This window comes from Berghia stephanieae, chromosome 14 (assembly GCF_034508935.2).
Source record: "Berghia stephanieae isolate SIO BIC M18660-M18661 chromosome 14, UCSD_Bste_1.3, whole genome shotgun sequence".
NCBI lineage: Eukaryota > Metazoa > Mollusca > Gastropoda > Nudibranchia > Aeolidiidae > Berghia > Berghia stephanieae.
Genome location: NC_088373.1, coordinates 30,710,283 through 30,720,282, shown reverse-complemented (window position 1 = coordinate 30,720,282; position 10,000 = coordinate 30,710,283).

The following is a 10,000-nucleotide window of genomic DNA, read 5'->3' as shown; positions in this document are numbered from 1 at the left end:
CTCAAACTGTACAAACATAGGGATGGTTTAGACCCAAGAAATTGAAGATCTGGTTCTTAAAAGCAATTAATAGCCTTAACTCCTCAATACCAACCTCTTCCAGAATGTTCTCTACACCACCAGCCCACCCAACAGAAAATATATTTTTCTTACTCAAACAGAAAAATAGCAACAAGTAGAGTCTATCCAATATATTGTTTAGCAAATTGAGCTCTACAACACAATGTCAAGAGTCTATCGCTATAACAAAAACGTGTCTTTAAAATTTGTAATATAAAGATAAAAATACTTGAGCTTTTATATAGTGCAATATCCGTTAAATGTGCTCAGAGTCCTTTACAAAGGGCGTCTGACCAACAGCAACGCACAACAATGTAGAACGAGACATGGGTCCTGGTAGGCGATATTACAATTATCCGATAGAGACAACGCTGCTTAACGGTCAAGTACTCATTTTACACCTGATTACGCTGAGAGAATGTGAGTAAAGATCCTTTAACAAGGACTCAACTATGAGTCGAGCGAGGCTCGAACCCAGGTCCTTCCGATTTGAAAGCAAGTGTGACACCACAAGACCACATAACCGCACAAGAAGAAAGTAAAATGATAAAATGGTTGATTTTATCGAAAGGAATGTGACGATTTCTTTCCCTATGGTTGGTGAGGATATGGTTAAAACAGGAGAACTGAGACACTGGAATGTTGATTTACTATTCATCAAGTCACAGCCCTACTCTAGAAAAACATGTATTGAGAAATTTGGCCAGAAAACTTTTCCTTCAAATATTTATTGATTTAAATGACCTTCATCTTGGAATAAACTCTCAAACCTGGGACGTTCGAAAGCTTCCTTGATATCCCAGCCTAGAGAGATTTGCCAAGATGAGGGTCATTGCAATCGAAAGATAATTAAAGGACACAATTTCTGGCCAAATTTATAAAGACCTGCTTTTCCAGAATACGACGATATACTGCCAAAAATGATAGAAAGTACAAATGTTGATGATTTTGTAGCAGGAATTCAACACATTATACCGATTTGCAACACTAATGAATAAAAATTAACCCCAAGTAACATTTTCATGTAAAAGAAAAAGTATTACTTTGGCGTCAAGATCCAGCCGTGGTTCTGACCCTTTAGAGTGTAAGAGGCTCCAATTCGTAACTAACTTTCTGTGACTAGTACTTTTCGCACTGGGCTCTCCATTGATATTGTCCGTTTCACGCTGTAGAAACTGGGATAGAACTGGGTCAATGGGTTTTATAGATTTGATTTTTAGTTCAACTTTTTGACATTAGTACCACAAGAATAACGATTCATACAAGTCATACATTATATATTATTGTTATTATTATTATTATTATTATTATTATTATTATTATTATTATTATTATTATTATTATTATTATTATTATTATTATTATTATTATTATTATTATTATTATTATTATTATTATTATTATTATTATTTTCATTATTATCATTATTATTATCTAAGGAAATATTAAGATATTAGAATCTCCCTAGTGTAAACTACATACGAATTTTTTAGTGACTTGATTCAAATTTATAGATTGATACACATAATCAAAGATGTTGATTCATCACAATTCATTACATTTACTACTGGAACTCTTACAAGAGGAGATACATTAAAACGTTTCTTATTCAGGTGTTATACAAAAATCTTTGATGTCTCGTGCTATTCTCTTGTGGAAAACTTCATTCGTGGCAAACAATGCAATTTCCCTGGATAGTTATAAAACTTGTATCGGTCGAGAGTTGTATTATCTGACTAGTCATGTTTTGTTACTCATTTGTGTAATGATTCATCGATGGTGTTATTGATATGTATCATATTGTAGGTTTCATATGAGAGGCATTTGTAGGAGACAGTTTTTAATTAAAGCTTTAACAACAGGCAGGCATGGAGGAAGACTGTAACTTCTGCTTCACGCAAGTCCCCCCGACGACCATCCGGTCATGGGATTGAGTGAGTGAGTGAGTGAGTGAGTGAGTTTAGCTGTGTTATTTTATTCTTACCAAACTCACCGACACAGAGACCTGCGTTACGAGATGTACATCGCAGGTTTCCAATCATGTGTTTTCCTGTGATTGTGGACCTTTTCCCGTGATCCCTCCTGAGAAGAATGCACGTCGCCCAGTTGTCCGGTTCAGTCCTTTTGGGCCCTGATGATGTTCTCTTTGTAAACCACAGACTAAGGTCCATTGGCTCTGATGACCAGGAGATTGCATTCACTGAAAGAGTTGTAGATGCGAGTGACTGAGGTTGTGATTTCAAGGATACTGCCAATGATAAATATATTAGATGATAGCAACAGGTACATTCAGATACAAATACTATTGGCGCATTCTAGACACGCGTCTAATGAAGAGGTTAACAGAAGAGATGTTCCTATAGCAATATAGCAAAAGAAGAATATTGTCTTGGTTTGGTCGTGTTTCAAGCCATGAGACATTGCCCAAAACCATTATGCAAGGGAGCTCGGAGAAAGGTAGAAAAAGAGGACGCCAAACTAAGTGCTGGATATATGATGTAAAGAAATGGGCAAGAATTGACAACCAAACATTAATGAGGAAGGCTGAGGACATATCGGGATTGAGGTCCCTTACTGTCAAGTCATCTCTCACGTGTCCTCTACGACCACCCCAGTCGTGAGATGAAGTGAGGTGATGTTCATATTGCACATTGATATGATAATAGTCACGGTAGCCGATGAGACAGAAAGTTACAATACAATACTTCTGGACTCTTAAAAATACGATTTGAATTTTTAACGTAAGTCCCAGGTTTGATAATGTTTGATATGATGAGGATCATTTAAATCGATTGATTTTTGAAGGACAGCTTTTCTGGGGGGGGGGGGGGGTTCCGAGCGGTAATAGGAGCAGTGATAAAATATAAATTTGCGGTTATTTTAGGGTAGGTCCCGATGGCTAATTCATTTTTGGTCAAAATGAAAAGAGGATTTGTCACAGGTTTTCAGTGCATTTGTGAGTTGATTATGACTGTTTGGGTGGGCAGAAACTAATTTGGGATAAGAACAAGAAAGGAGAAATGCTGATTAATCCTAGCGCCCACCATACACTCTTGACGTGCCAAGGAGAGATGCTGATTGATCTTAGCGCCCACCATAAACTCCACACGTGCCAAGGAGAGACGCTGATTGATCCTAGCGGCCACCATACACTCTAGACGTGTCAAGGAGAGACGCTGATTGATCCTAGCGCCCACCATACACCCTAGACGTGTCAAGGAGAGACGCTGATTGATCCTAGCGCCCACCTCTAGGCGTGCCAAGGAGAGACGCTGATTGATCTTAGCGCCTACCATTTACACTCTAGACGTGTCAAGGAGAGACGCTGATTGATCCTAGCGCCCACCATACACTCTAGATATGCTAAGGAGAGACACTGATTGATCCTAGCGCCCACGATATACTCCACACGTGCCAAGGAGATTCGCTGATTGATACTAGCGCCCACCATATACTCAACTATGCGCCGAGCGCGAGACCCGAACCCAGGAAGCTTCCGATCCGAAAGCGAGTGTCATACCACTAGACCACATAGCCGCACAATCCAAGCGATTGTTGAAATATTCATATTGTTGCCAAAATTATGTTATTAATTTCTGCTTCGACTTTTACTCGTGCGTCTTTGGGGTCCAGTCATGTGATATTTTTACTCCTTGGAATAGGATCTTTAATTTAATTTCTCCACCCTACTCAGGGGTGAATAGAGTACCTGTCAAGAAACAGCAGGTAGACACTCCTTGTCCAGTAGGTGTAGTGTAGATATCAATTTGGGACTACCGATAAATTATTTTGAGTATATTAAGCGGGTAATGAGCTTAACAAGTTTTTTCTACTTCCTACCTCGCGCTTTAACTCAGTCAATCCTAGAGACTTTTGCTACTTTTCAAAATGGAAAATAATGTATTAAAATGAGCACGTACATAGATATTCAACTATCAATAACATATAAAAACTAAAAACATCTAGGCCTATCATTTGTCTCAGAAAAAAATAAATGTAGTAAATAGGCATATGGTAAAAAGTAACCCCGGGTAAACTAAGGATATTGACAGTGTTAGGGTTGAGTGAGTTAACCCTCTCCTTACCAACTATATGAAAATCGTCACATTCGCTACGATACAACCAACAATTTTCTTATTCAAATTTCTCTTGTACATCATATAATTTAAAGAAAATGAACACTATTGTGTTTGAGTGATAAAAAATATATTTTTATGTTAGTTTGGTGTGAAGTTTTGGGAATATCCTGAAAATGGCTGGTAAGGAGAGAGTTAACGTTGATACGAGAGAATGTATAAATAAAACTATCTTTATTCAACAACGAGGAGGAATTAGTCTTTATGATATTTTCAAAAGGAATACCTGCAAAGTGACGAGACTTGACCAAGACAACAAAGTATGAAACCACAGGGAGACGAACTCGATACTCTCTGAGTACGAAGCAAAGGCTATACCGACGTGCGTGTACGCTTGCAACAGCAATATGTGTCATATGGTCTCAACACCGTGTTAACTATCTCCTTATCGATCATGTTCAGTATTTTCACAAAATGGCAGGCTTGCCCAATAGAAACATTGATTCTTTAAACTCAAACAAGCTCTTTACAAAACATTAAGTTCTTATTAATCAAACAAAGATCATTCTTCAAAGTTAGTGATGTACAAAATAAATCTGAATAAGGAAAAATGGTACTGTGTATTAACAAATGTGACGATTTTGATGTCGGTGGTAAGGAGAGGGTTAAGTCGGTGTGTGTGTGTGTATGTGTGTGTGTGTGTGTGTGTGTGTAGTCTTGTGGTATGACACCAACATCGGATCGGAAGGTCCTGGGTTCGAGCCTCGCTCGACGCCTAGTTGAATCCTTGGAAAAGGCTCTTTACTCACATTCTCTCACAGTACTCATGTGTACTCAGCGTTGTCTCTGTCCGAAAAAAATAGTAAGGTCGCCTAACAGGCGTCATGTCCCGTCTTACATGTTGCATGTTGCTGTTGGCCAGACACCCCTTCTAAAGCGCTTTGAGCACGTTTAGTGGATATTGCGCTATATAAAATCTCATATTTTATATAAAAGCTCAATATACATACCACGCCTCTTATTGGGATCGTAATGGGATTTGAGCCAAATGTAGTCACCCCATCCCATTTCATAAAGTACGTCAATCAACTGTCGCACCTCGTTGTTTGTGGCAGGCATGTACTCTGTGAAGGTTGGGCCCAAAATATGTTTGCAATTGTCCTCAACGCCACTGGAATTGGAGAATATTAGGCTTCAACAGTCGTGACGTCACTTCCCTCGTAATGACGCATGGTAACATAGTAACTGGTTCTAAACTATCGGATCAATGGCAGACGCCCTTATGAAATATTTCTCCGATGAGGATAAAAGTTTATCAAGAGGAAAAAGACAGTACAAATCTGATCATTTATAAAAACTTTTATACATTCTGATCACATGACATGTAAAAAGTTCTAGCCAGCATGAAGAATAAAAAGTACCGATTTTCTTTGTTTAGAACCAAGCTGCTGGTTGCTAGGAGGACGTGACAACAGACTATTGAATCCTGTTGGATAACAATTAGACCTAAACGGGCACAGAGTTTGAGGTTATTGATAAAAAATACTTTTTAAAGATTCTAGATTTGCATACGGAAGGGGATGAAAAAATTTCCTCGGGAGATCTGTTAGTTCTTGTAGATAATACTTTGCAATAGGCAACTGCCGTTGTAAGCTGTATAAACCTGGATAAATTCCGACACCACGGCCCTAGTACCCCTGGAGGACTACTTTTTACCCCCCCCCCCCCCCCCTCCCCTCCCTCTCCCCCCCCCCCTCCCCAAGCTATATAAACCTGGATAAATTCCGACTCCACGGGCCTCATACCCCCGGAGGACTACTTTTTACCCCCCCCCTCCCCAAGCTATATAAACCTGGATAAATTCCGACGCCACGGGCCTCATACCCCTGAAGGACTACTTTTTACCCCCCCCCCCCCTTCCCCAAGCTGTATAAACCTGGATACATTCCGACTCCACGGGCCTCATACCCCTGGAGCACTACTTTTTACCCCCCCCCCTTCCCCAAGCTGTATAAACCTGGATAAATTCCTACTCCACGGGCCTCATACCCCTGTAGGACTCCTTTTTACCCCCCCCCCCCTCGCCCCCCCCCCCTAACCTACTGCAGTAAAATGGTCACATCCGCCATCACAACCAATTTTTTTCACATTCAGATTTCTTTTGTAATCACAAAATTTGAAGATTTTAAACATGGGGATGATCTATAGATAGACTCTGGTCTTTGTTAATGTTTTTGCCATCCGCGTTTATGAGTAATTTTCACTAAACTGTATTAACCAGACAATAATAGTTTTAAGGTTACTTATAGTTTTGTGTTGGTCTGTTATACTTCCGGATGGCAATGTTTTGAACTTCTTAGCCAAGAGCACACTATCCAAATTACCTTCCGTGTGCTCGAGGTCGTTGGTTACATTGCAAAATATACTCAAAATGACCCACATAGTGAAAACTGTTCAGTTTTTGAAATATCTAACCTCACGATTGGTCATTTTTTTCAGCTTGACACATGATTGCAACTTTTATAGATAGTTGCGCTTGTCTAAAAAGTTTACAACATTGCCATCCGGAAGTATAACGGACCAACCCACACAACTGTGTGTAACCATGAACGTTTATAGTCTGATTTATACAGTTTAGTGAGCACTACTCATAAACGCGGATGGCAACAAACAATAACAAAGACCAGAATGACGTCATCTTCGAACTATCTATAAACAAAGCAGAGTGTTTACATTTATTAAGAAATATCCAATCGTTGGACATAACAAATCATGTGATTGATGACTTCATTGAACGAAAACATGAATATAGATCGTTCCCATTATAGTTTTAAAAACTTAATTGTGTGTTGTAGATACATGTATTTATAATAATAATAATGATGATAATGATGATGATAATGATAATAATAATAATAATAATAATAATAATAATAATAATAATAATAATAATAATAATAATAATAATAATAATGATAATAATAGTAATAATATAATAATAATAATAATAATATAATAATAATAATAATAATAATAATAATAATAATAATAATAATAATAATAATAATAATAATAATAATAGTAATAATGATAATAAATAATAATAATAATAATAATAATAATAATAATAATAATAATAATAATAATAATAATAATAATAATAATAATAATAATAATAATTATTATTATTATTATTATTATTATTATTATTATTATTATTATTGCATCCCAAAAAGGAATTGTTTTGTATTGATGTGTTAATTTACACAGTAATATAAATAGACAATGGAATTATGATGTACACACAAACACACGTACACCTACACACACACACACACACACACACACACATATATATATATATATATATATATATATATATATATATATATATATATATATATATATATATTGCAATGTGGCTCAGCTGTACGGTCTTTGCTTCATACCCGAAAGGTACCGCGTTCGATCACCCGCCGCTGTGCTGTGTGGCCTTGAGTAAGTCACTTCGCCTGAGCTTAATATGCGGCGCTGCACCGCGGCTGGCGCCTGGGTTATTCCAGTCTTCCCTTGGAATAGACCCAAGAGAAAATTTCAGCCATGTATGAAAAAATTATTTATTTATTTATTAAATAAGGCTGATGTTTATGGTTTTGATGTTTAGAGGAAAATCATGGGTGGAGTCTCTAACCTTTGATAGTGGGCAGGGAGTCACTAACTGTGTCTTCTATCCCCCTATATCTGTTTTCCAACCTGCTTTCTGTCTTTGTCTTGGAATGAGATTACTTGGTTTTGTCCTTGTCCCGTCCGGATAGCCTTGCTGGAAGGGAAACAAGCCAAACGTACAGTTAGGTTTTAGGGAGATGATATTACTTTTTTCTTGTAAACCATCTCTCTGTTATGCATTGTATTATTTTTGTTTTACATATTTGTAAACATTTGAGTGTGTTCCTCTAAGCAGGGACTTGTGTGCTTGTGTCAGGATGAGACTTTTAGGTGATCTCAGACTCAGTACACTTATAGTATGATCTGGGAATCTACATCTATTTCTTATTTGAACCAGTCTCCCCTTTGTCTTCCCTTTTCTTGGGTCCTTTAATTATAATTCTAGAACTTATTACTGTCACTATTTCTTCCTTTTCACTGGCACAGATATGATCTAAATGTGTTGCAAGTGCTGTAAAACCCTTAATAATAGAACAGAGGAAAATCTGGATATAGTCGTTTGGAAGGAAGTTAAATGGAGTTTTGAGTCGCCATTTCAGCTGACCACAAAACTATGTGTAAGCTTGAACGTTTATAGATAGTATGGGCTTGGTTAAGAGGCTCGCAACATTGCCATCAGGAAGTATAACGGACCAGCTCACAAAACTATGTGTAACCTTGAACGTTTATAGATAGAATGCGCTTGGATAAGAGGCTCACACCATTGCCATCAGGAAGTATAACGGACCAGCTCACAAAACTATGTGTAACCTTGAACGTTTATAGATAGAATGCGCTTGGATAAGAGGCTCACACCATTGCCATCAGGAAGTATAACGGACCAGCTCACAAAATTATGTGTAACTTTGAACGTTTATTGATAGTATGCGCTTGGATAAGAAGCTCATAATATTGCCATCAGGAAGTATAATGGACTAGCTCACAACACTACCATCAGGAAGTATAACGGACTAGCTCACAACATTCCATCAGGAAGTATAACGGACTAGCTCACAACATTACCATCAGGAAGTATAACGGACTAGGTCACAACATTCCATCAGGAAGTATAACGGACTAGCTCACAACATTACCATCAGGAAGTATAACGGACTAGCTCACAACATTACCATCAGGAAGTATAACGGACCAGCTCACAAAATTATGTGTAACTTTGAACGTTTATTGATAGTATGCGCTTGGATAAGAAGCTCATAATATTGCCATCAGGAAGTATAACGGACTAGCTCACAACATTACCATCAGGAAGTATAACGAACTAGCTCACAACATTACCATCAGGAAGTATAACGGACTAGCTCACAACATTCCATCAGGAAGTATAACGGACTAGCTCACAACATTACCATCAGGAAGTATAACGGACTAGCTCACAACATTCCATCAGGAAGTATAACGGACTAGCTCACAACATTCCATCAGGAAGTATAACGGACTAGCTCACAACATTACCATCAGGAAGTATAACGGACTAGCTCACAACATTACATCAGGAAGTATAACGGACTAGCTCACAACATTACCATCAGGACGTATAACGGACCAGAATGTGAGTAGAGAGCCTTTCCAAGGACTCAACTATGCGCCGAGTGCCAGGCTCGAACTCAGGACCTTCTGATCCGAAAGCGAGTGTCAAACCACTAGACCACATAGCCACACTGGGAAAAAAATTGCATTATCGCCTAACAGGCGTCATGTCCCGTCCTGCATGTTAAATGTTGCTGTTAAACAGGGATCCCTTGCAAAGCGTTTGAGTACATTTAGTGGCAATTGCGCTATATAAAGCTCAATTTTAATTTTTAATTCCCGTGGGGTAGACCCTAAAAACAATTTTCCACTTGGGGATGAATAAAGGGAATTTTATTTTTTATTACCTTACTGTCCATTTACTTCTGTCCAACTGTTGTGTCCAATACAGTTCATACTATCACGAGGTCAACTATTTCTCAACGTCCGACCATTTCTACGGAGCATACGGAAGTCAGAAATCACCAATCACACAAACGCATTCATACAAGCCACACCCCGAGATGAGAGTCTCAGGTGTTTCTATCCTTGCCATCATTATTATGTTGTCACAAATCAAGGGACAGAATCAGGTATCAATATACATTTACTCTATAAATCTCACCCATTGT